At 44.7% G+C, this 27,949-nt stretch overlaps 1 long non-coding RNA gene across 1 annotated transcript; it reads left to right on the top strand.

Annotated features, from left to right (window-relative positions):
• Positions 1 to 18,967: 18,967 nt before the first annotated feature.
• Positions 18,968 to 21,014, top strand: LOC141741019 (uncharacterized). Its single transcript, XR_012586232.1, has 2 exons — positions 18,968 to 19,107; positions 20,267 to 21,014. It is a non-coding gene; the product is annotated as an uncharacterized LOC141741019 (long non-coding RNA).
• The last annotated feature ends 6,935 nt before the right edge of the window (positions 21,015 to 27,949 follow it).

The following is a 27,949-nucleotide window of genomic DNA, read 5'->3' on the forward strand; positions in this document are numbered from 1 at the left end:
GAAGGGACCTTAAAGATCATCTAGTTCCAACCCCCTGCCATGGGCAGGGGCACCTCCCACTAGACCAGGCTGCTCAAAGCCCCATCCAGCCTGGCCTTGAACATTTCCAGGGATGGGGCAGCCACAACTTCTCTGGGCAGCCTGTTCCAGTGTCTCACCACCCTCACCATAAAGTAATTCTTCCTAATATCTAATCTAAATCTCCCCTCTTTCAGTTTAAAACTGTTACCCCTCATCCCATCACTCCACTCCCTGGTAAAGGCTCCCTCCCCATCTTTCCTGTAGGACCCCTTTAAGTACTGGAAGGCTGCTATAATGGGTTTCCATCAGAAGGTGAATTTGGCCCTTTGAAAATAAAATCTGTCCATAGCTGGTAAAGTTTTGGCTTTCATTAGTTTTTGGCACATGGAACATTTTGGAAGAAAATGTACTTTTTAATTAAATAGAAACAGTGGATAGGGCCTGAACAGTAAATTAAATATATGAATGAAAATGGGTGGGAACTTAAATAGACATGAACTGACAGGGCTGCTCTATGACATTTTTCAAAAGTAATTTTTAATTAATCTACAATCCAGTTCTTTTGCCTGCATTGTTTTTTTGGTTTGGGTTGGTTTTTTGGTTGTTTTTCTTGTTGTTGTTGTTGTTGTTGTTGTTGTTTTAATGTACTTGCACATATATATTGGTACTTTGTATTAGCCTGCAAAGAATTTAAACAGATTTAAAACTGAAAGAATGGAATTTTAGCAGCTCTACTAACTCTATCAAAAGCCATATTCCACAAAGCACTTTCATCTAAATCCCTGTTTAAGCAGCATTGAGAAGTACTAAGGGTTACAACACGACTGAAGCAATGATGACATTAACACTTTTTTTTTTGGTAATTAAGAATGAATCAAATCAAACAGCCTTCACAACCTTTGTAAAACCATTTCTCAGGACAATTCCCACTGATATCAATGGAAGCCTTGACTGAGTGTAGACTGAATTCGTATTAAGAAATACTTACAGTTAAGCCAGAATTTTTTTACTAAAAGCCTATAACATATTCTGTTTTAGGGCCATTTCCAATTTTTTAAGAGCTGCATTTAAAATACAGATATTTTTAAAACCCAGTTTAATGTCAGAGGGAGTTTAGGAAATTTTCATGCTAAATTGTGACACATCGTCATTAATGCTAAAACTGAACCCCTTTTTTTTCTTTCACTTTGGTTCATGTGAACTTGTACTTCTGCACCTTTTAGGCATCATATTCAAACAAATTCACAGTCACCATGAAGCTTAACTGAACCGTACAGAACAACGAATCTTGCATGATTCCAGTCTACTGAGTTTTTCCCCCAGCTTTTCCCGCTGCTGAGCCCAGGGCACTCATCAGCACGCAGCAGTCGTGTTGCAGAGCTCACCTCAGGTGTGGGCTGATTTCCAAGACCCTGCTCAGGCTCTGGTGCGAGGTTCGTGCAGGAGGCTTGGCAGGAGCCCTGCGCTTCCCTTCGGGAGCATTGGGTGGGAGGAGGTAGCAGAGCCACTGCTGACATCCCCTGAAATGAGACCTCGTCCCCCAGGGCAAAAGGATCTGTAGAGAGCAGCTGCCGATGCCAGGCACGACGAGGCTGTCATGTGCTGTGCTGTAACGCTGCATCAAATGGCAACTTGGTTTTCAAATAGTACAGGCTGGGGGTTTAATCTAGGTTTTATTTACACAAAAAGCCCCAACCAGTTGCAAGACCAGCTGGGACATAAACTGGGACTTTGCTGCTCAGGAAAATGGTCCATGACTACCAGCAGGGAACCTGTCAGCTGCTACCGGCTCTGCATTTAGCAAAGATGCTGAATAATGCTAAGTACTGCGGATGTTGACAGGTAATGAAAGCAAGGTGTCCACAGCCTAGCTAGCCCAAAGAGACCTGCGGCTTTAGCTGAAAATGCCTGCAAGCAGGAAGAGCTCCAACAGCAATGATGAGGATATTTGTGTGGTCAGCTATTTTTTTGCAGTGTAGTGGTTACTGTCCATATGTATGAAATATGTACGGTCATCTATGTAGATAATTAGCAAATGCATGATCCTATATTTTAGAAGTATTTGGTTTATATAGACAGACTGGCGTGTGACTTCTAGATCCTAGCTGCAGGGTGCTATACCCATTGCTTGATGTTTGGCCAGTATTCTGCTGCCTGTCACACTGCTTGAATGGAGGAAACTTGAGTAATGAGTCTGATATCAAGTCAAATTTGTAGCAGGAGGGGGGTCTCATGACTCCAGTTAATGGGAGTGGTAGCCCTGAGAGAAAAAGTCATTTCCATCTCCTAGGAATCCTAACTCCATGCCAATGCCTGCTCCACAAGACCAGCATTGTCTCAAGCACTGATTCTAATCAGAGACCAACGCAGAGTCTCCCTTGTTCATGCCCCATCCCCATCCAGCAGCATTATTGAAAGAACTAACAGTGCCAATAGCATGTGCTGTTAGCATGAAGTCTTTGCCTACACAAAGGCATGTGTAGGGTGTACTTTTGGGACAGATCTTTTGCCTAAAGGATCCCAGACCTCTCTTGCGGACATCTAGTGCCTCCTACCATGACAATAACAGTCTCTAATTGTCAGTCACAGCTACTTAGCTCTTTTTGATCTTTGTTCTTTGCCGCAGGACTCACCCTGCAATAAGAAGACAGGATGCCATGTGCTTCCTAACAGCACTGGGAAAAATTTAAATGGAGACCTCTGATCTAGTAGCATGTGTTATTGTTATGAGTTTCAGTACACTTCGTACTACTTTTCAGACTTAATGGTCCTGGGACAAACTTTTCCTTAGACTTTTTCAGCAACTTTGCAAGCAGAAAATTTGCTGAAGTCAATAGAAAGTATTCCAGGGTGAAGCCTGCTGAGGATATGGGGACCTTCTCCTCACCTGACTGGGAGGAAGCAGCTATTAAGCAGCACTAGGAAAGAGTTAGAAGATTCATGTGATGGTGTGTAAGATTAATTGTCATTTCTGCTTCTGGAGAGCCCGAGTAAATGTGATGTCAAGAGGGCATTATTCCATAACCCCTTTGTATAATGACAACAACTACCTAAAAGATAAAGCAGCAGCATCACACCCCCGTATCTCCTGCTGAAATTGAGAGAAAATTAGGTTGTCCAACTTCAGTTACTTATTCTGTAATTTGGCCAAGATAACAAGGCTAATCTCATTCTTGCCAAATCTATGTCACAGGGTATTCATGTGGTCAGCACCTTGGCAGCTACATTGTACGCAGACCCTGTTTCGATAACTCTTTTCATACAGATACTGTAGAAAGACCTGGCTTTTACATACAAAGTAATTGTGAACCAGAATGTTCTTATTGCATGAGTGCAGCAAAATATTTCTGGAAAATTGTTTTCCTCCTCCCCGCTAATCAGTTACAATCGCATGGGATAGCCAGGGTGTAGTGCAGATGGAAACAATCAGGGCTCAGGAAAATATTCAGTTTCCATTAGGAGATTACTTTTTTTTTCCCCCCAAAGCTTATGGTTTGATTACTCTTATTTTGATGTTCTCCAATCTCTTGCAGCACAAGATTATCCTCTTCTCCTAAGAACATCTTGATTAGAAGTTTGAGAGTACAGGTTTAAATTCAATAGAACCATTGACTTATTTAGAGAGGAAACCCATGTCTTGCACAAGGTGACTCTTCTTAGACTCCCACTATAATCAGCAGAATGACAGATGCTCCTCCAACCAATGATTCACAGGTCCCACTTCAGGCTCTTGCTCTGAATCTGTCAATGATACCAAAATTAGGTACATAAGGTGAGGCTAAGTGAATCCTTTCCTTTGGTTCTTTCTGATGATTAGTGGGTCAACTTGCATGAGATTTGCTAGACTATCTGTTTATTTTCAGAGAAAACAAATAATATCCTGAGAAATGGTTTAGACGTGTGTAAAGAAAGCAGGAAAGAAATGTTCCTAGCTGCCACTTTATGCCACATTGACCCTTGCCTTGTGGCAAGAAGAAATACCGAGGAGTCACCACAAATCTCCCTGACTCTTCCGTGTACCAAAAGGTTGTCCTCCTCCTAACCCCACACAGAGTTCCAGCAGAAGGCATTTTGGGGGCAAGCTGAGGAAGTAAGACAAAATGCCCAAAGGAATTTCATACAGCGGTGATTTTGTAGAGGGTCATTTCAAAAGGGATGCGTGTTGGGGTTACTGGTACTCTACCAAGTTGATGCATATCAGGCCTCAAAAAATTCCACGTCATTAGCATTGGCACAAGGATATATTTCCCTGTTATCCTTAACATAAGCCAGTATAGAGGAAGAAGTACTGAAGGGAAGGCATGACAGATGTGAGTCACCTCTATTAACTTGCAAAAGTCATGTACATGTGTCAAAGCAGCATATTAAAATGGATTAGCCATTCATACAAATAAGAACAACATGTGCATTTGTTTCAGCTAGGATAAAAATCACAAAGGCAATCAATTTTCATACAGCATATGTGAAAGAAAACTTGGCACAAAGGACAGCTTACCCCAAGTGTTCAGATACACGTTTCAAGTACGCATATTATTTTTTTTCAGCTTTTAGGTTACTAGTCTGCTCCAGCAAGCCATGAGAAACCACAACTTGAAGGGAGAAATAATAACTTTACGCTCCCAGTTTATTCTCTAAAGTCACTACTTTTTGTCTTATTTGAACTTTTTTTCCATGTGGCTTTAAATCCTATTCACATAGCCATGCTAAAACAACATTAAACTGCACAGTAAATACACTGTAATAAATATAGTTTTATGGATAATAAGTATGTATTTGGGGCATTTTTACATGACTCTTTTTAATGATAATTTTAGCATATACAGAGTTGCCACTTAGCATGCATACAGCACATTTTCCAGCAGTTGGACTCCCACTGTCAACCATGCATGACAACAATGTCAATGGATGGACTATATTTAATCAAAAGGTTTTGGACCAAAGAAGGAGGTTACAGCTTAGACAAGCAGAAATATTTTGGTATTGCCACATAATATTCCCAATAATTTGCTCCTTTCATTGTGATTTTGTAAACAGCTACCAGCCATGCTTCAGAGATGATAGGAAGTGTCACTTTGCTCATTGGTTCTCACATGCAGCACAAATTTGTTGTTGTCTAAGAGCACGGAGCCATGTCACATACCAAAAAAAACAGGGTAGAGAAGCCGTATATCCCTTGGTAGAGATGTAATTCCTTAGCTCCAAAAACACTTCCATAAGCTCTCTGATAGAGCAGGGGATCAGAGTAACAGCTCAACAGACACTCAGCCTCTCTGCTCTACAGGTATTCTTTCTGAAAAGTAGCCAGATAAAAACATTTGGGGTAGATAAAATCAGAGTAGTCAATTCTCCTTCATTTCCTCTGACAGCTTAGCATATCCACATATTGCCCACTCTTAAATTAGACCCCAGTGTTCTTTTTATTTCAATGGCAACAACAAATTTACACGACTACAGTATTGCTTTGGAAAACAATTAAAAAGCCTGAGATATTCTTTTGGTCACACTTTGGGTAAGTGCCCTTGCAATTGCAAAGACACCACCACAGTCACCCTGTGTTTTCAAGCATAAAAGTGTAATGATTCCTCTTCTGAAGCAGAAGCACTTATGCCTTGTGCAAAATGCAGCAATTGCATCAACACACAGCCCCGGGAGCAGAAGCTTACTGCTAGCAGAGATAGGCTGTGTGGCAAGGCAAGGTGGGAGCCTCCGGATTCGCTGGTGGATTTTGTTATGTGTTGGCTCTATTCAGGGCTGGGGAAATGCGATATAATCACAACACCAGGTATCAGGTTGTGGCCATACATAGAGATTGCTGCCTGCTGCTGTTGAGCCAAATTAGCTTTGCTGCTGGTGTCAATAGCAAAGGATTTGATTCTCAGGCACCTGGCTCATAATCCACTTGAAATCTTTTAATTGTTTCCAAATAAGGTCTCTTCTCGAAGTTGGTCACTTTTATGTTTCCCCTTACATGCCAGAAATCAAGTGAATTAAAAAATATCTCAGCCATCCCTGAGGTTTTTTGCATTCCCATCATTCAAAGGTGGAAACAGTTTTCTGTTTTAATTAATTGGAGAACAAAAATCAGTATCTGGCTGCGATGTAGAGTGTTGGTTTTTTTCCCATGGAATCATTGCCCCCACAGAAAATAGACATTTGTGCTGGAAACGCTGACTCAGATGAAATCAGAAGACTGTGATCGGGGATGTCAAGAGCACCAGAGATTAACGTTGCATTAAATCCTTGCGGTTGAAAAGAAGCCACAGCAGTCAAGACCCTTCTCCCTTGGACACCCGCTATGCTTCATTGCCTTCCAGTTTCTCCCTTCTTTCTCACATTTCACGACGTGAGTGTATAAGCGTGTGTGCACACACACATGTGGGAGGGTGCTAAGCTCTGCTCTCATCATGCTCCGTTTCCTCTGGTAGTGCCTGCTTCCCTCCCTGCTGCTTGCGCTGCAGTGCGTGCCAGCAGCATCTATGCACACTCAGTGAATTATGCCGAGTCGCCTCAGAAGCCAAAGGAGGAGGTGACAATTGGTGGACATCTTTCTCTGCCTGACAGGATACGTAGAAACAGTCCAGCTGGACAGACTTCTTTCTGTGCAGAGGGGACCAGCAGATTATTTTTGCAATTTATTGGCTTGAAAGCTCAGCATTTTAATGCCTCGCTGACTAGAAAGCTATTGGGCACGAAATCCTGAGAACACGAGAACTGGCCTTGGAAAATGGTGTTTGTTCCTCCCCCCATTTTTCTGTCTTCATTTCAGCAGGCAAAGAGTATAGTCAATGTTGAAAGGAGAGGTATAATAATACTGGTAATTTATAAGCTGGCAGTGGGATGGAGTTCATAAAGTAAAGCAACAGCCATTCAAGTTTCTGAAAATCCCTGTAACGAATAGAATTGTAGCTGACGTTGTTTTGCCGTTCTCCTGTCTCTTCAGGGAAAGCTCAGCTGGTAATAAACAGCGATGGAAACAGAAGTGGGCTTTCATTTGCAGAGATGGTCCCTTCAGCTCAGGTGGAGGCACAAGGGCGAAGAAGGGTAAAAAGCAAATACTCCTGCTGCGTCTGTCATAGTTACAAGCATCTGGTCTCTCAGCATCAGGTAATTCTGCATCTTTTGAGATCTGGAAATTATTTTAACACTTAAAAGAGTTTAAAGGTTACTGTTATTCCAATGAAACCTAAAGCAGGACGTGCAGGGGGCAGGAGGAAGGGGTGACGGCCCTGTTGTCAGTGTGGGAGCAGACTGCTCGATCCTGTACTTGCCAGCGAGTTTCCTGCCAAAGGCACTTGTCTTGCTCAAAGGCCATTTAGTTCTCAGGGGAATGATCTTCTTGGGCTGGATCCTCCTGGGTGATGCTCTGTACTGTGCCTCTGAGGCCTTTTCTTGTCCAGGAAAAAACAAGGCTGGTCCTCTGGGCACATTTGCTCAGGGCTCCCAGCCTCAGCTGGAGCATCTCTAGGGAGCTACCCTCCACAGTGGCCATGGGGTCTCCACAGTCCCACAGCTGGTCCTCATGCTGCGCATTGCCAAAAGGTCCTCAGCACCAGCCCCGATGTCACCCCCCAAAGTAGCAGAGATGCTGCAAAGCCCCTCCTGGGCTGCTGTGAGGTACCTGAGCTGCACTCACAGACTTTTGAGCACTCCTCCTCTGTTTAAAAAGACCAGCAGAGAGATTCTGCACTACAATTGCCCTTGCAGGGAAATTGTCGCAGAAAGCAGTTGTTCTCCCCAAACCTTGGGGAACAGTCTTTTTCCATTACAGTCATCATAAGGGCAGTGACCTAAATGCAATGGTGCTTGCACAGTGGATGCATAAACAGCCCTCCCGTATCATCTTGTTTGTGAAAAAGAAGCCAGGTTTTGAATCAGCATGTCTCAGTACAGGCCTTTTGGGCAATCAAAGGATATGTGATGTACAAATTATATTTCCTTTGTCCTGGTGCCCCTAGGAGAGCCAGGAGAAGTTATTTTGAATTTATGCATTTGGCCAAGCACCAAATATTATGAGCCAGACGGAGTAAAGGAGTTCCGTGCTAACATTTGACTTGTAACGTGATTATTCAAGTGCTTAAGCTGGGACATACTACAACATTTTCCTGAGTTTGGCGTCATATAGTCAGTTACTACCTCCCACTGTGGAAAACATAAGCTCTGTGTTGTTCAGATCATGCTGAAGTCTCTCAAGAATGGGATGGCGCAGATCTGGATTCCTCTTTGCCTGATCTGTGTGTGAGCTGTAAGCACAGGGGCTTTCCACGTAGTTTTAGTGAGTATTGTTTAGGGCACAGAGCATATTTCAGTTTATCTCTTACCAGGTAAAACATCACATTTCCCTGATGCTATGATGCTATAACTGCTCATCATGCTTGTCCCAGAATTACTTATGTCTATCTTGTAAAGGAAAAACATCATCTCAAGTTTGAGACGTTTTTTTGTGTAGGCAGGGTTTCATGTCTGCAATATGCAGATTTGTTAGCAAATGGGAAAGCCTAAAACAATCCCACCACAGAAAGTGAAAAACAGGGAGACAAAGACATCTTGAATATAAGAAAATTTGGTGATGTAAAATAAACTGGTTTTTGAGGTAATCATGCTCCATACAGTAAAATAAAAGCTACAGTTCTTTACCTCTAACAAGAAGAAGGACTTGCTTTTGTATGAAAGACTCAACTTTCTCTTTTATCACGTCTCTTTCAAAAGGACCCCCACTACAAAATAAAAGATCCACAGAAACAAAAGGCTTGTATATAAATAAAGATGAGGTACAACAGATCTGGGACACATTATCTTCCAAATGTACAAAAAGACACAACCACAAAAAATGCAACTCACAACGGTTTACGTTCTCATACCAATGAGTGGAAGCTCTAGATCCCTGTACGCAACAGACTGTTCCTACGAGTCTATGATCTTTTCCGAGACACCTTCTAAGCCCTGTTTGGAGCTTGAATGAAGTCATGTTGTGTACTTGCTTCTAATTTGTAAATCTAAGTAACTTGGCTTAAAAGCGTTTCAAAATGCATTTTAAAATATATCTTTATAGTGTTGAATTAGAAACAGAAGGCATTAGTCTTCGAAGTAAACTTCCTAAAACAAGCAAAGTGCACCCCCAGTGCACCGAGAATTACTTATATAACATCCTACATATATAACTAATGGTAGGTAAATGTAATAAGAATTCCTGGTGGTTACGTCTGTTCATATAACTTTATTTGGGTGTATAGATATAAACCAATTCGTTTAATCTAGCCTGGGTAAAATGTACATGAGGGGCAATTATTAGAACAGCAGGTACGTGCAGCTGTGCTGGTGGATCTCTGCAACCATCACATAGAGGGTATTTCTGTTCCTTGCTGTTATTGCCACTGCTTTCACTCAATGTTCCCCAACGCAAGCACATATTCACACACACGCTTCACACCTTCCAGACACACAGCCATAGCCACAGGTGCAATCTCAGAGGACCGACAGCCCACTATTCATTCCAATACCTAACCCACTCTGCCTGCAAAAGGCATTATTACATATGGAAGACTCAGCTGGACTGAGAAAGAAGTGATTTATTGGCCTCATGTTTAAATTTAATCTTCATAATCTAGGAAAGAAATACGGTCATTCTTTACAACAGAGCTCCGCTGGATTTCCCTGACAATAATTCTAGATTTGCTACATACCTGCCTGCAGAAAAAGTCCTACTGTAGCTTCTGAAAGCACTGAGACTGACACTTTGAACTCCGGCATCATTTCTGGTGTCACAGATTACTCAGCAATTGCAATTATATATGGCTGGGCTCTTCCTGCACTCTCTAGGATCCTGCAAACAACTTAGTTTTCTTTCAGGCACCAGTGGTTCTGCTGACACCAACTGAAGTCAGATGAAGTTAAATTTATTGTTAAAAAGTGTTTAGGATACTGAAATTTAGTGCAACAGCTATGAAGACAGGTCAGCTGCTTAGTAGGTCAGAAAAACCTCAGAAATAAATTCTGCAGAGCTTTCTGCAAGTCTTGTTAGTTTTGAAGACAATGGGAACTTGGATGCTCAGTACTGAGCAAACGGACACAGGTCTGCTCAATGAAACCACTCCAAGTAATTGCAGCCTTCAAAATCATGCAGGCAAAGCCAGGGTTGGAGCACCAAGGTCATAATCAGTGAGACAGACCACGATGTCATCCTCAGTCTATGGGGTTGGGGTTGGTTTCATAGCCCCCATCACATGGTGCAGGAGCAGGTCTCCCCACCAGTAAAAGAAGGAAAGGCAGGGAAGGGGCCAAGCCCTCCTAGTCTGTCTCTAATAAATCTCCTCTGGTCTCAGACATCTCTGTCCCATTTTAATCACGACTTCCATCTTCCTCTGCCCTGCTCCTGTATGTGCCAGCAGCCTAGCTCAAAGCAACCTGTCCGCATGAAAATGTTTCCCAGCCCTAACCTGGTAGCAAGGCTAGAAAAACGTTACTGGCCAGCCACTCTGACAGTGACTTTATGTCCAGGTTGCTCTCCTGCTGAGGCAGGGGCAGGACCCAGCCTGCGGGCTGTTGTCATCCAGCCTCTCCACAAGCCTCTTTCTGCTTTAGCCCAAGTGCCTAACTGCACCCACAAGGCTCTGGAGAGTCCCCAGGATGGCTTTCAGCAGTGCCTACACAGCTCAGCTGGGTTCAGCATTGCCCATCTTCAACTCACTTCGATCTGAATGTCCTCCTGCGCCTACTACTGAACCGTGACCCCAGCCTCAGGGGTCCTCCCGTGACGATTGCTTACAACAGATGGAGGCAGGTGGAGGAAGTTCAGAGACCAAAGGAATAAACGGAAGGAAAAGCCTTCTCTTTTATCTATTTCAGTAAAATTTGTAATTGCCAAATGCATCTTCTCTTTCCTGAAGTGATAATCCTGTCCCCCTTCCTGCGTGACCTGGCTGTAGCCCTGGGAGGAGGAAGTCATTTATTTCAAGCCCTGTTGTTTTAAACGTGTCTCAGCCTTTAGCTTGGCATCTGAGGCTGCCCAAGACCCGTTTTTCACCTGCCTGCCTGCTTGCCTGCCTCCAGTCACCCGGCAAACAGAGCTGGGGACTGGGCAGCCGCAGCGGGAGCCCCTCACAAAAGGCTGACATGGGAGCCCAAGCGAGGCTTATTTGTTTCACACCATTCCCCCAGCGCCCGTGCTGACAGACAGACAGCCTCCCACCAGTCCCCGTGGGGCACCGAGCAGCCCCGGCACCGCGGGCGTGCAGCTGGGAGGATGCCAGCGCTCTGCATCTCCTACCTGTTGCCTTAGAAACAAACAAAGGGACATCGGCTTTTTTTTCTGTCCTCCTTTCTTTTTCTCCCCTTTTTTTTTTTCCTTTCCTTCTTTTTGCTCCTTGGGTAACGTGCTGTGTGCCAAGTCTCAAGGTGGGAGGGAAGAGAGAGAGGGGAAAAAAGAAAGGACAGAGAGAGAGAGAAGTGAGAATATTGAAGAACAAGGAAACATATTTTGAGGCTAAATCTGAAAGCAAGAGGCATCAAGACAGCTACTGGGCTCATCCCTGACTGCTGCTCTTCTGCGGCGTGCAGTGGGAGGTCATGGCTGCCACACCGAGAGCAGTTGCACGAACCAGCTGTGACATCTGGCTTACATTGAGGGATCTGAACGCTGGAACCGGACAATGTTTGTTTTCTCTTGCTTGAGCCTGAATCGAAGTTTTAATTAAAGAAAGCTCAGAGATGCTTTTGGCGAGACTGCCCAGGATGAGCGTGCAGAGGGTGCTTTTTCAGGGATATGAGCTGGTCATGGTCCGACCTGCTCCCTGAGGCAATGGGTGCGTTTTGGGGCAAGGGAGGAGTTGCAGAGTCTAAAGCAACGGAGATGGATTACACTCAGAAGGACCCTAGAGCTGCATTTGTGTCCATGGAGATCCACACCCCAAGGAATAACCACTGTCCCCGAGGATCCCATTGCCTCCCATGTGACTCCTCTTTTTGCCCGCAGCTATTCCCATGGCGGATCAGCCTCACTGCCTTTATCCTTGCAAAATTACCTGATTCTTCCCGTGGTTCCTCTTTCATTTACAGCCAGTCCTAGGGCTCTCCGCTCACCGTTCCCAACGAGGAGCACTGCAGTGATGCCCACTGCCACCACTGGCTGCAGTTCTGCTGCTGCTCAGCTACTACTCTACGCTATTAGTTCTCAAGCTTTTGTATTAGGCAACACTTTTTTTTCAGATAATTGTTTTTCAGCCTGTTAGTAGCTCTTTAGGACAATTTCTGAAATAGAACAGCCCTATCCCAACTTCTGGGCAGCCAGTACCACCATAATAAAATATTTCAAGCACATCAGATCTCTCAAAACCCCTTAAGTCAGCTCCCAATCCCCATTAAAATTGCAGCAGCAGTTCATCTCTCCAGGGCTAGGCTTGTTTGGAAAAACACCCGGCGCACATCCTATGCCTCCAATGCAAAGCACACCCTGTACAGCTGCAGCTCAGGCAACTCAGCCCAGAGTCAATATGTCACAGTCGATCTGTAGCAACAACCGAAAAACAGAAACCCAAAGCAGAGAGGTAGGTTTGCAGGATCCCCTTCTACAAAGAACATTATTAAAAAGCATTAGTCTGTTGGATATAGCTGAGACTTCTAGATTGGCTGATGGTGATGTCACAGCCACCCGTGTGCCTTATAAATCTATTTTTTTGTTTTTATGTGCAAATGATGTAATGCCCACAAGCTTCCTCAGTCAGGGTTCATTATTTAATTTCTCAGGTGGCTGAAGTCGTAGGCTTTGTGGCGTCTACGGCCACCCACGATGTGTTCTCTCTGCCCAGAAATGAACTTCCTCTCAGGCCTTGTTTTCTAATTGGCATCTGCAGAATTAAAAGTCCACTGACCACTGCATGTCATGGGAACACTTGGGAAAGTATCTCTGGAATGATAAAACCATTTTGATCCCAAAATAATGCGTATGCTCAAACTAAGGCCTTCTCTGATAGAAAGAAGACAATTAGGGCCAAGTTTTGATATGGTGCCATGTTAAGAAAAAAACCCAGTTTTCATGAGCAAACATCTGCTTGGAAAATAACATTCGCCAAGCAAGATAAAATCTTTGCTTTACCTAATCTAATATTCCACCTTCGACAGAATTTTATCCCGAATTTTCTTTACTAAATGGGAGTGTATCTTCACTAACATCACCGAGCTTCTAAGTCATTCCTGGGAGTGGTTCTCATCAGTGGAGCCATGAGGGTTTATCTGTCTCCTTGGTCTTACCTATTGGTGATAAACACATCTCATGCTTTCTTTTAATCCTGCTAAACTCGATCCTCAGTGTTGTTTGTTTTGCCTAAATGTTTATAAATCCAAGGAGTTAATTATCCGTGAAAAAGTTTCCTGAACTCGGAGGCTTTCCTACACTGGTCCAGCTGGCCCTGAGAAATTAGCCTCCTCCATAATTCTGCCTAGTATCACGGTACCAAGACCAGTGATTTTCTGATAATATCTGTGATCCTTCACTTTTTGGCAGACTGAAATATTGTGCCTTATTAGCAATTAAAATAAATTTAATGGAGCAGTGCAAAGGTCAAATTATTACTGTATAAACACTGATGAACATTCCTTAAACTGTGTAAATCCTTAAAGCCTGAAAGGATAATCTTCACAAATTACTGTTACTTTCATGAACCTGGAATCAAACATCTCAAATAAAACTAGCTTTTAGAAGGGCCTGGTCCAAAACCCAGTGAAATCTATGAGAATCGCCTGCATCCCAAAGATTTAGAGCAAATTTCCTCACTGCCAGAGTTCGGGTTTTTACTGAGGAACGACAGTACAAAAGACAGTAGTAGATAAAAGCACATATTTATATAGGAACATAAATATATTTGCAAATATATTATAAGCTTGCAGGCAAGTCCATTCTTCTACAGTAGGAAAGTCACATACAAGATACTTCAGATAGTGATTATTTGAGTGTACATGCATCATAAATACTGCAAGAACACAGGGAGAGACATAATTTTCTCACAGAAGAAAATCAGATGAAGAGAATTTTTAATCTACAAGGTTGTGAATGACTGAACCATATTATTTATCTTCTGAAAGAACTTCAACAGAAAATAGCACCATCAGAAAAATGGATGTTCATGCTGCAGACAATACAAGTAGCTCCTGCCCTTTCTCACAGTGAAAATGCTCAAAGAATGTCTTTGGACAGGATGTTTCCAGCAAAGAGTCTCAAAACAGCATTTTACTTTCTCTCAATTGAATATAAACCAGAAATTGAATGGTGGCAAAGAGAAAAAAAAATCATAAGGAAACTTTTTTCCCTCAGCAGCACCTTTTTACTCAGGGAGAATTTCTGCGTTGGAAGAAGAGGCAAAGACAAAGTGGAGCTAGTCAAAGGATTTACTCCCAAATGTTTCTTCCTGTATTTTCATTCAGTCTTTTCTTCACCAGATGTGTATTACCAGGGTTTCATCACTGTAAACCTGTTCCCCCCACCTTCCATCTGATTTTGATGTCCTCATCTTATCTTAGGACTTCCAGCACCCCCGGTCTCCCCCATCCATCCATTCTCCCCCTCTTTTCATTTTTTTAATCAGCCTTATTTCTGGTGGGGCAACGTGTGAGTAGCATGGCACAGGACTCAGCAAGATCACCTTTTACTCCCAGCCTCCCAATGGCCTGGACATTACCCAAGTAACAAGTGATAGGACAAGAGGAAATGGCCTCAAGTTGTGCCAGGGGAGGTTTAGGATAGATATTAGGACAAATTTCTTCACCGAAAGGGTTATCAAACATTGGAACAGGCTGCCCAGGGCAGTGGTTGAGTCACCATCCCTGGAGGTATTTAAAATACGGGTAGATGTGGTGCTTAGGGACATGGTTTAGTGGTGGTTTTGGCAGTGTGAGGTTGATGGTTGGACTCAATGGTCTTAAAGGTTCCTTCTAATCTAGGCGATTCTAGCATTCTATGATTCTTCTTTGCTTGTTTTCCCCTACCCGCCAAGCGCTTGTGCCTCACTAGAGCACTGCTCCAGGCACTGGCTGTCTATCAGCGGGCACAAGTTTCATGAACACGACGCCCGGGACCCAGCCGGACGCTCAGCCTTGGCGGGCGCCGCCTGCCAGGAGCAGCACAGTGCCCTCACCGTGCTCGGAGAGGGGGCACACAGGTCACAGGGCAGAACCCAGGGCACTCAGTGATGTACCAAACAAATTTTGCAGTGCTGACTTCCGAATATTATGAAGATTTCCACGGAGGGTACGAACAGGGACTTAGAACACTCTTCTCAGGAGGACCCAGCCCAGCATGCCGTGTTCAGTGGCAATGCATGGCTGGCCGCAAAAGTCCCCTCACGTCGCAGACCTGCAGCTGACAGCCAGAAAGCCGCGCCATGAGGAGAGCCGAGCATAAACCCTCCCCTGCGTGCACACAAGGCCTGCTGATTCCCAAGTCTCGAGATGTCCGCCCGGGGCCCTGAGGGCTGCGTCGTGGAGGGCAAAAAATAAACAGCTGAGCACCACAGGCTGCCGCCGGGCACCCTGCATTCCCATGAGAAACTCGCCCAGGCGGGTAAATGCGTCACAGCAGCCTGCAAACCGGAGGCCTGGAGGGTTTAAAAATACTGCCTAGCCGCAGATTTCCCAGGCCATATATAGTTCACACATCTCACGGTAGCAGGAAGGAGCTGCAAAGACAGGCAGGGACACAGAGAAGGAAGAAAAGAAGGGGGGACGCGGCTGCCAGCGGGCAATAAAAACAGGTTAAAAATAGCCCGGGCCGCAACAGCTCCCTCCCAGCAAGGGGGTGCGGGGGCCGCTGGTACTCCCTGCCCTCGCCGGGCCCTCTCTCCACCGCCTGCTTTCTGCCAGGAGGAAAGGGCAGGAAGGAGGCTTTCGGTTCCTGTAGGCAGAAGGAGAGAAAACGACAGCCCTGCTTGGTTTTGACACTGTGCGGGCTCACTGAGGCTTGCACGGACATCTGGCCGGCGCTGCGGGACCCCCTCCCCGAGGTATGGGCTGGGGGCTCGGGGGGAGAGCGCGGCCTGGGATGGCCTCGCTCGCAACCCCCAGCAGCAGCAGGTGTAACCCCAAGGGATGTGATGCCACACTGCCCAGAGATGTGATGCCGCCCTACCCAGAGATGATGTGACGCCATGCTGCCCAAAGCGCAGCCTGTGCTTCAATAAGGGCTTTAAAACAAGTCTCATCTTCCTCCCACCACCCTCTGCGTGTTCAGTGCTGACCTGGAGGCAAAGCCGAGCTGTCCAACCCTACTCTGGTAAAACAAAGAGAAAGCAAAAACTGCTTGTTGTGCCCATTGCCTCTCCCCTCCCACAGCCCAGCCTCTCCATAGCCCCTGCAAAGACAAAGCAGCCACATGCCACACAGGGTTATCTCTCTGCGAGGATCTTCTCCATCAACATCTCCTAGCCTGGACCCTTCCAGGGAAAGCGAGAGTATGAAAGTGACCCTTGGCCTCCTGAAATCTCCTTGCTCATTGGGATTTCCAGCAGCCAGGTGAGCACAGCCTGACCTGTGGCTTGGGTGGAAAGAAAGAGATGTTGGTATGTCTCCAAAGGCCATGCAATTCATCGTGGGGCCAGTTTTAATTCACTCCTTAGAATGCTGGGATTTTTTTTTTCTTTTATTCTTGGTCACTTGCATCCTGCAGGCCTGGCTTCCCCAGCCGCAAACAACTTCTATCAACTCCTAGATGCCGACACGAGGCACCGAAAGGGATCCAAGCCAAAAGTCCAGATTCCAAACATCCCTGAACTTTGGGGAAGTTCAAATCAGAGCACACATCTTTAGTGAGAAGAGGAAAGCTGTAACATGATCCCAGCCCTGGGCAATAGAGGTAACACTCCAGTGTGGTCTGAAGGTGACTTCCAGAATATGCAGTGTGGAGCCGAGCAGAGGAGGAGAGGAAAAAGCATGAACACATTTTTCATATGTTAAAAAAAAAAAGCTCTAGGAGGGAACTGGGTGTCTGCTATCTGTGGGAGGGTGAGAAAGGTTGCTGACAGAGTAAAGGAGGTTAAGAAAGGTGGATGAACTCTGAATGGAACAGGGAGTGACACCAAAGAGCCCTGTAGGCTGTCAGAGAGGTGTGAAAAGTCAGGAAAGAGCAGAAAGACCAAGAAAGCCAGCATTCAGGAAGAAGTCCATCAGAGAACATCTGGATATCTGCGAGGTCTTTAGACTGACAGCTGCATTCAGGCTCACACACGTCCCTGCCATGCTCTCTGCCTGCCTTTCACAGGGACCAAAATCCTCCCAATGCCTCAGCTCCAGTTCTGTTTGCAGGGGAAGGATGCCTTCAGCTGGAGGGGCAGCGCTGGGCACTGGCTGCGCTGAGTGTGGGACAGTCAGGAGCATCACCCCTCTGTGTGCTGCCGGCAGCACCCACCCCAGCGTTGCCAGCTAGACGGGGAGCATGGGCTTTTTGCTCTGGAGCAGAAGCAGCTGCACGCTGCTCCTCCAGCTCTTCATCGGCTTGCATCTCAGTTCATCACTAAGGCTTGCAAGAACTAAAGCCAGGCACTAACAATGCCAGGCTGCACAAGCAGAGACGCCCTTTTCGCTCCACGTCAGAATATAGAGTCTGATTCCTGTTCCCAGAAAGGTGCCTTGGATGGCCCACAGAAAGGCAGCAAACGGCCTAACTGGGTTTGCCTAATGCTATATTAATGTGCTGGGTGTGCTTGGACATACTACTCTCTGCACGCCGCAGGAACAAGCTTCAGCCTGAATTTAGAGGGCACCAGGCTGCAGGACTGGGGAGACACTCCCATCAGATTACACAGCGTTAAGGTTTAAGGCCAGAGCTGTGCACCGATTAAGGTGACGGTGGTTCAGGCCATCCTTGCAGGAAGGTGGGATGACGACCCCAAGCGTGACCATGCATGTGGTGTGCATGCAAGGGTGACCCTGTGTGCGCCATGCCCCTCACGTGGGTCAGAGGAGCGAACTCCTGGAGATATCTAACCTCCCTTCAGCCAGCCGCCAGTGACTGGTTAGATGGCTTTCCTGCCATGCCACAACACCGGTGACAGAGAGTAAAGGATAGCTTCCTGGCTCTCACTTCCTCAGTTAACGAATACCACCACTAATTAACTGACAGTAACATGGAGCTATTCTTGGCCCTAGGTGGATCTTACTGAGGTCATACGTTGCGGATAATGTAATTTATTACCCTGTGAGGCACTTTGGGATACAGTGTGAGAAGACCACTTGGAAAGTGCCAAAGCAATAATCCAAGTCAGGATTTTCCCCAGTAAGGTAATACGTTCCATACTTGCTGTGCCTCTGAGAAATTAAGCATCAAAGTTGCACTGGCTCCGGTGCAATGCTGTAAAGATTTCCAAATACATCGGTGGAAACAGAGGACTACTGTGCTCAAGAGGTGGGTCCCCTCTTTGGAGCAAAAGCAGTGCAAGGCATTTCTTTTTTTCTTAAAGCAACTCCGAGGACCAAAAAAATCCCACCCTGTGGAAAGACACTCGGCTGCCAAAGAGAAGTATGGTGCTTTGGGCAGGCGTGCAGCTCTCCCGGTACAGCAGTGGGGTCACGCCATCCGGCCCACGTTAGGGCTGGAGCTGTACTCTAGGTGAACTCTACCAAATTAGCTGTACATGCTGCTGCATTCCCGCCTTTCTCCGAGGATCAAAGTGGCTGGACCCACTCCCAGCTTTCTGCAGATAAGCAGGTCACAGGACTAGTTAGCACCTCTTTGCTGCTTGTAATACACCGTGTTACAGATTCCTCTGTATTTCCTAGTTTGTTCCTATATACGCTGGATACTGGTGGTCACATTTTTTCCCTTTAGCCCTCTGAGCTAATCCAGTGACCTGGGATACTTCTACAGACTCTTCACACCAGTACAGACTCTCTGGCAGCGTTACATCTGATTATACACTACTGCCGCTGTCCTTGCCCAAACGCTCTTTGTGATTCCCTTGTTTTATATAGAAACCTCATTCTGTCCTTCGAAAGTCTTCTCCCACCAGCTCAGCAGCACGGGGGCAGGTGCAGCAGCAGCTCAGCAGCCTGCCTCGGATTAAACCCTTTCGGGATGGTGGAGGGAGAAAGACGAGGCTATCCGGTTTGGTAAGCCACGAGGCATCCCTAACGCCTAAGCAAAATGCATGTGAAGAATAGGGGGGAAGGGGAAGACAGGAATAATTGGAAATCCATTTCACTTGTATAAAAGCTTTAATTAGTTGTTTATCTGCAGGCACACTGCGGGCTTCACAAAGGCACGCACAAGTTACAGCAATTAATTACTGGGATCTGGGAGACTGTCTCTGTAATTAAAATTTGTGATCAAGCAGCAGCAATGGGTGATCCAAATGCAAACAGCAGAACATGTACAAATATATTCCTCTTTAAAAAGATAACATAGTTTTGTGTCATAGGACTGGGTGATAAATTGACTGTAATTTTAACCATTGCTGCTGTTTAAGCAACAGATACATTTCTAGTATGCAAGCGATAGCTTTAGAGTGTCATTTTTTTACCTATACAGCTTATCTGTCAGTAGAAGCAGACACATGTTGAAACTATGCAAGAATTTACATCAAATCCAACAAATAGCTTTGAATGAAAAAATAGCGATAGAATTGACAAAAAAAAATGTTTTCAGAAAGATTTATTTAATTTTTGAATGATAGCTCATGACCTAATATTCCTATTTGAGTTAAAAAATAAAAAGAAATCCCGAAATCCAAAGTACTCTGTTGATTTGAAGATAAATGTTTTTTCCAGTTCTCACACCCAGCTATAGCAGCACATGATCCCAGTGTCCTTCCTCCCCAGAACATAAGAAGTTTTTAAGGGATGAATGAGAGACAAATTTTAACAGAGGCATCTTATCAGCAAAGCAAAAGACATGAAAATGCTTTGGATAAAGCGTTTAAATGTTTTATTTAATTTGTGAAAAATACATTGAGTATAATAATAGAATAGCACTGAATTAAATTTGCACAACTCCAGTGGGACGGGAAGCATCCTGAAAATTTTGGCTTGGGATCCTTCTTTACAACATTTTTTTAAAAATATCTGATAACTGGAGCAGTGAAGACCATTCCCAAAACAAGATTGACCTTCATAATTGTTTTCACATATGCTATTTTTGGAAAGGCTGATTGATTGAAAATGATTTCCAACTAGTGCATTTTAAAAGTGACACTTTCGTCTTTTCTTGTTGTGAACTCTTTAATTGACAAAGATATTTATGATTAAAAATTAATCATAACCTCTTTTCCAGAATATTTTTGTCCAGGGCGTCGTTTCAGACAAGCTGTGAGTATTGTCCTGCCTGTATCTGAGCTGTGTGCATCACAGTCACGGTGGCATTTTCTGTGCTGTGCTGGGTGGCCGAAAAACACTTGCAAAAAAAGTTTTGAAGGCACTGCTTCCAAGTGTCCATTGAAACTCCCATTTCCATGTTTTGCAAGCCACGAAAGATCTACTTTTTTTAAGGAATATTGCAGCCAAGAAGCCAACAGAAAGGTTTGCTGCAATGTTTCCATGCAGACGACAGAAAAAAATGAGCCGGATGAAGTTCAAACCGACGCCAACAAACTGTATTTAGCGGAGTACAGCCTGTTTCTCACAGCTGCGTTCAGAGGCGAAGAAAATGTTTCCCTGGGTCTACGGACTCTCTGAAGGGGAATGGGCTTCCAGCAGGGAGGATGCCCAGCGCCGTCGTGCAGGAGCTTCACAGCCACGAAATACGGGAACCTACGGCAGCCGCTTACTGCAAAAGGTCTTCCCTTTTTCACATGTGGCAAGTCACAAATTCAAAGCAAAAAGTCGCATGAAATGGAGCTGTAACTTTATATCTAAACGTGTAATTCCATTATAAACTGAGTATCTTGGCCATCGGCCACAAGAGAAGAAATGTCCGATTAATCTGTGTTAAAAAAAAGAGAGTTCATATTTCAAAAACAAAAAGTTAAAATCCAATACTAGCCCTTAATTACCACACGATGACCACAAAAAAACCCCACAACCCCCCCCCCCAAATTCAATTATCTGAAATATTATTTCTTGATAGTACTTTAGCCTTCTAGATTGGACACTAAAACTTTCCTCATGCAGAAATGGCAGAGGGTGAGACCAACGTTTTTTCCCCTGGCGACAAACTTGGTTTTGCAGCTTTTCTTAAGCAGAATGCATTTTCCTTTCAGAATAGTGTTTACCTAAAACACTTACCTTATAACATATCGGCTAGGAGCTATGTTATGAGGGAATAGGAAATTGCAAAAAAATTGGTGGAAAAATTGAAAAAAGAAAAGAAAGAAAAAGAAAGTGAAAAGGAAAGAAACTGAAGAAAAAAGAAAATTGAAACTGGAAGAAAAAAAGCACGTAAATCTTAGATCATGGAAAATCAGCTTTGTGAGAAAGTAAGGATTTATCTTTCACTTTTCTGCACATGCTTATTATTTTTTTCGTTTTTATACCAGAATGTTTACAAGCAAAAGTCAAATAACAGCAATGTAAAAAAAAAAAAGAATCCAAAATACTTGTGAAATCAAGGATTTTTATTTTTTTTTTTGGGGGGGGGGCAGAATCTACAGTTTCCCCTTAGAATAACTTTTAAAAAAATAAAATGCTTACCATTAGTAGAGTCACGATCCACACCAGGGAGGGTACGAAACTTTAAGCCGTGAACTGAGGCTGAAGAAAAAGTCATTAGTAAATTAGCAGAGACGAACTTCAGTCAGCCAAGTAAAAGACTCCCCTTTCTACCAGTTAATTTAGACAGCCGGTCCTCTCCAGCTCGACAGCCATCTGCACCTCTTTAAGTTGTCATATTTGGTTTGATTGAAATGTTCACATAGTAAAAAAAAATAAAATATCCAGAACTTTGAGACAGCAGGAATCTTACTGACAAGTTTTGTAAAAATCAAACCTATTAACCAAAAAAAAAAGCAGCTAGACAAAGAAGCCAATATACAGACATTCTATTGGAATGGGTTTTATTATGAATTATGAATTGCACAGTAACTAATTTACAAAGGTCGGCCAACTATGTTCTCCAAGACAATTACAAATCTCACCCCAACAATTTTATAATGTGACTCTTTCGCAGCATTATTTGGAATGACCCTCCAAATAGCCAAAAACCAGTGAATACCTTTCACGTTGAATCATCGTTCAAGCATTGCTGTCATCTTCCTAATGTCACCGCACCGACCTGTCAGTGCCCTGCAATGGAACGTTTTTTGCACAGCAGTTTATCGGGGTGCCTTGCACTGGGATATTGCAACCACCAGCAGTCTTGAAATGTTTTCTTGAGTCTCTCTATGTGTGCTGTGCCGCTTCCACATCCGGAGCTCTCTCTCTGACAGGGATCTTGCTCCTCCGCTTACGAAAACATTCAGCAATTTTACTCTTAGCAAAAAGAAAAAAAAATTAAAAAACAGAATACATATTCTCACAGAGGAGAAACACAACTGCACCTGCACATTTGCCTCACCTAAAGAACCTTAGTTTAAAAGGCGGGTAAGTTAAAATCAGTATTTTTCTGCACAGCAGAAATTCAGGTTGATACTGCTGTATTAGATTTCCCATATGAAAAATACAGGACATGAAAAGCAGTGGCACCTCAGAAGACAATTCATAATACTGAAAAATACCTGGGAATTTCAATGGTACATGGCTGCAGGTCTTAGCTTTAAAAAATTGTGAGGATTTATGATCCACTTGCAAAGAAACAGTAAAATTGTGGGTGTAAAGAAGCACATCATAAAATCCTTGCATAAATTTTTACACGTAACTAAAGAATGTGGAGTCAGCAAAGCAAAACCTGGAAATGTTAACATCTTTTTAGTTCTCATTCTAGTATGTCCTTCTTTTTTTTTTTTTTTCACTTAAATAGCTGCATATGGGAAGTCCTTCTATTTTTAAAAATGGCACAAAGGGATGATATTTTGTCACTAAAGATGCCCAGAGAGGTTGTGGAGTCTCCATCCTTGGAGATGGAGTCGAAAGCTGTATGGACGTAGTCCTGGGCAACCTGCCCTTGGTGGCCCTGCTTTTGGCAGGAGTGTTGGACCAGATGAGCTCCAGAGGTCCCTTCCAACCTCAACCATTCTGTGATTCCGTGATCTTCATTAAGAAGAACAATGTTTGATGTTGCAAGAACATGTCTACAAATCACATACTGCTGAATATTGTGTATGTGCTGTACAATAAAAAATAAGTGAAGTATTTTTAACAAGGAAAAAAACAGATAACTGTCATAGTTTAAATAAGATTAAATTATACAATTCTGATTTCATAGACAGTGTCTTTCAGCTGAAGGCCTTAGTGCATTTTAAGTGCTGTAAGATTTAAAAGAAATTCTCTTGCCTGAGTTCTCTAAGTCTTTATTTGATGATTAACAGACAAAACAAAGGGAGACAGCTTACCGTTCTAAATATAGCATTTCATGGATAGTTCATCATGGCACACATGATGATTTTACATGATTTTAAATGTAACATGGAACAAAACTGCCATTCCCTACCCCTACCCTGCACTGTGTTTTTTAAGAGAAAGAAGAACTCCACAACACAAAGCGTAAACTTGTATTTAGAAAGTCTCTGTCTGAACCATCAGTGGGGCCTTTTCTTTTCCCAGTCAGAGTCCTCTTGGCCGGCTAATCTGTATCACGTAAGATCACAAATCACAGTGTTTGTTTTTCAGCGCATGCTATTTTCTATGCTGTCTCAGGAAAGCTCACCTACAGTTGGCTCCCCTCCTCCCATTTTATTCTTTGTACTGGCGGATGGTCTAAACCAGGAGAAGTGGTTGGACTTTGAATGCATGGTCATTTTTCATAAATTTACTGTGCATTGTATACACTCCATTCCTCTGTTTCTCCCTTACCCAACCTCTAGCCGGGATGAACTCTCCACCAGCCCCAAAGTGGCTCCCCTGAGGTTGAATGCAACTGCAACCACTTGCCTTCACATCAGTGGTTGAGCAAGAGTGCAGTCATTCCTGCTTGTTAAACTGTGCCTAAAGGAAAAGGATTTGCTGATACAAATTTGAGCTGTAAAAAAAGTTACTTCTGGGTTAAGAAATGATGGGTAGTTGTAAACAAAAGACTATCTTGCCCTACCTCTTGGAGGCTGTAATATTTTTTCTCAGCTCCCCCTCCATAGTGCCCCATAGTTTGTAACTGCACTTGGCAAAAGCTTATCTTCCACAGTGCGAATGTGGAAGGGTTTTGCTTATCTATCGTGTTCATTATTATGTGATTAGACAGTAGCCACCACATGCTGTAACTATGATGTGAAATGAGGAATGTGTGAAGATTTACTGCTTTCTGTCTAAATGCAGCTTGGAAATATACCTCTACAGGAACAAACTTGCTTTTAGACGTAAAAAGTATAGCGTACATATTGCTTCAGGACGCTGAGGAAAATCCACATAGCAGGAAATCCCCACGTTGACACACTCAGGTTGGTGCCACAGTTCTGACCTAATCAGGAAAGGAAATGGCTTACAAGTAAGACCTACAAGCCAAGGTCAGCAGCCTCCGTGAAGCAGCAGTCAGGGGTGTTCGAGGCTTGGGCTCGACTCCCATGGCGGCATTCAGTCATGCCCATAGCACCTTCTCAGCCTCCCAGCTTGTTAGAAGTAATAGACAGACATCAAATTAAGAAGAAAAAGGTTACAGTGGAAGTAAAGAAAGGCTGGTTTCTTCCTTCCCACTAAACCGTTGTATTCCCTCATGAGTTTCCACAGCTCCTCCAACACCATTCTTCTTGGACAAAAGATCATGCACTGTCATTCGACTTTGTAGGTCTCTCGTGCTTTGCCTTCTGTAACTATTCCACAATGGAAAACGCTGTCACCTTCTGATGACTGCCATGCACTGCCAGGAAGGCTTGTGGGGCAAAAGACAAAAGCTGCAGGCGGGCAGCATTTCATACACGGCCAATTTGGAGAAAGTGGGAGAGTGATAAGAAGGAGACACCTCAGACAAGTGGTGGGGTGCATGTATTCCCTTCAGCCATATTTGGGCTGTAGAGAGGAAAGCCATCTACACACCTCAGCCTCATCACAGAGTGCTCCCACACGTTGCCCAGGCCAGGTGGCCAGGGCACCAGGCCCCTGGGGACTACTGCTGTGCCCCGTGGCAAGACATTGCTGTGCCCTGTGGGAATGCTAGTGCCTGCTTAGGACAGGGCAGGGTGCCAGAACCTCAGTGAAACCATACAGAGACAGTCACACAGAACTGAGAGAGGAAGTTAGTCTTGCATGGCTTCCCCCATGGTCCATGTCCTCCCCAGGCTGGTTCAGAGGTAGAGGCTGATTTAAGGAGTGGTATCAGGGAATGTGAAAACCCTCCCATTTTCAGCTGTCAAAGCTCATTAGGATTTTACCCACACGTCTCCTCTCAACAATGGCATCTCAGCAACATAGTGCCCCTGCATCAAGACACAGTATCAGCTGCTGAGGGCAGGGTTCCCCCTGGGCCACCCAAACCCCTCACAGCTACATCAAAGGAATCATAGAATTGTTTATGTTGGAAAAGACCTTTAAGATCATTGAGTCCAGCCATAAACCTAACACTAAACCATGTCCCTAAGTGCCACATTTACACGCCTTTTAAATACCTCCAGCGATGGTGACTCAACTACCTCCCTGGGCAGCCTGTTCCAATGCTTGATAACCCTTTCAGTGAAGAAATTTTTCCTAATATCCATCCTAAACCTCCCCTAGTCCGACTTGACGTCATTTCCTCTCGTCCTATCACTTGTTACTTGGGAGAAGACACCGACCCCTACCTTGCTACAACCTCCTTTCAGGTAGTTGTAGAGAGCGATAAGGTCTCCCCTCAGCTTCCTTTTCTCCAGGCTGAACAACCCCAGTTCCCTCAGCCTCTCCTCATAGGACTCTAGACCCCTCACCAGCTTTGTTGCCCTTCTCTGGACACGCTCCAGCACCTCAATGTCTTTCTTGTAGTGAGGGGCCCAAAACTGAACACAGTATTCGAGGTGGGGCCTCACCAGTGCCAAGCGCAGGGGGACGGTCACTCTCTTAGTCCTGCTAGCCACACTGTTTCTGACACAAGCCAGGATGCTGTTGGCCTTCTGGGCCACCTGGGCACACTGCCGGCTCATATCAGCCAGCTTGACCAACGCCCCCAGGTCCTTTTCTGCCGGGCAGCTCTCCAGCCACTCTTCCCCAAGCCTGTAGCGCTGCATGGGGTTGTTGTGACCCATGTGCAGGACCCAGCACTTGGCCTTGTTGAACCTCCTACCACTGGCCTCAGCCCATTGATCCAGCCTGTCCACATCCCAGGACTCTCCCCAGAACTTATTCATGAGTTTTCTTTAGAGTCTTCCCACATGAAAAGTACGGTGGCATTAAACTGTGTACACAATTATTTTTTTTTAAACAAACAAAGCCTCCAAGCCTGACAGGCAAGGGCAGGGATGGGATTAGGCAAACATCCTATACAGACGGTTCCTCTTTCTGTCTGTCAGCTTGTAAGTGCTTTCTCTACTGGAACTATACAGTACTAACTGAGCCGGAAACAGCTATTTAAAAAGTGATTATAGTGTGACATTTTTGTTTGACCCAACATCAAGCCATGTGCAGCTTAAATGTCAGCAAAGCTATTTACTATAGGGGCAGACAGGCCCTAGCATGCTTAAATCTACCCAGCGTCTTAAAACTGCTTGCTGTCTCCACTCAGTGCACATGAATGATGCTGAAGCCAAGATGTAAAGTAGAGCGCTCCGTAAGCTGTGATGATTGACTAATATGCTGGGTGGCACAATGCATTCCGCGAGAGGCTCACAGGGAGGAAGACAAAATAATGTGTAATTAAAGTCAACCTCAGGTTAGAAAGCAGAGGCCCGTGCAAAAGGCTCCCTTGGATTAGCAAGAGCTTGCCAATAGCTGGGGTGTTTTGTCCAGGGATGTCTGAGGAGCTGAAATATTTGGACAAAAATAGCAAGCAGAATTATAGAATCATAGAACCGTTGAATGGTTTAGGCTGGAAGGGGCCTTAAAGATCATGTAGTTCCAGCCCCCCTGCCATGGGCAGGGACACCTCCCACTAGACCAGGCTGCTCAAAGCCCCATCCAGCCTGGCCTTGAACACCTCCAGGGATGGGGCATCCACAACTTCCCTGGGCAACCTGTTCCAGTGCCTCACCACCCTCATAGTAAAAAATTTCTTTCTGATACCTAACCTGATTTAGATCAGTTTGAAGCCATTACCCCTCATCCTATCACTACATGTCCTTGTAAAAAGTCCTTCTCCAGCTTTCTTGTAGGCCCCCTTCAGACACTGGAAGGCAGCTATATAAGGTCTCCCTGGAGCCTTCTTTTCTTTGGGCTGAACAATATTTTTTTTTCTTAGTGCAGGAGCTGCATCGGTCTTGTGAGGGAGGAGGGAGCAGAGCCCCTGGCTATGGCCACGGGTCCTGCCCTCCACAGCCCCCACCCCCCCCCCCCGCAGCCCCTGCAGCAGAGCACCGTGGCCTCAGGGCTGTAGATCCCCCCCGGGGGCTGGCAGAGCACAAATCAGGCCGCCCAGCTGTGGCTGCCAGGCAGGGTGACAGAGGGGAAGGGAGGCTTCAGAGCCGTGTCACCAGCCAGCAAAATAATAGCCGAGCAGTGGGGGAGAGCGTGAGGCTAATGCAGCTAATTACGTGTGTTTCTCCTTGCGTGAGAACCGACAGGAGTGAAGCGGATTCAGATCCTACAAGGATGCACGAGCACGTACGGCTATAAAGTGATATACAGAGTTCTATAGTCTCATGAGCTCTCCCTGGAAGACAATGAACTGGTTTGCAACGGATGGAGATAAGTACGCTTATAGGTCCTTAATGGGACTGGAGGCATATATTTGGACAGGGATCCAGTCTGACCTTCTTCTCTGAGCCTAAAATAACAAACAAATCAGTGTGCCTTTATTTTGAGAAAACATTGCTCA

This window comes from Larus michahellis, chromosome 3 (assembly GCF_964199755.1).
Source record: "Larus michahellis chromosome 3, bLarMic1.1, whole genome shotgun sequence".
Lineage (NCBI taxonomy): Eukaryota > Metazoa > Chordata > Aves > Charadriiformes > Laridae > Larus > Larus michahellis.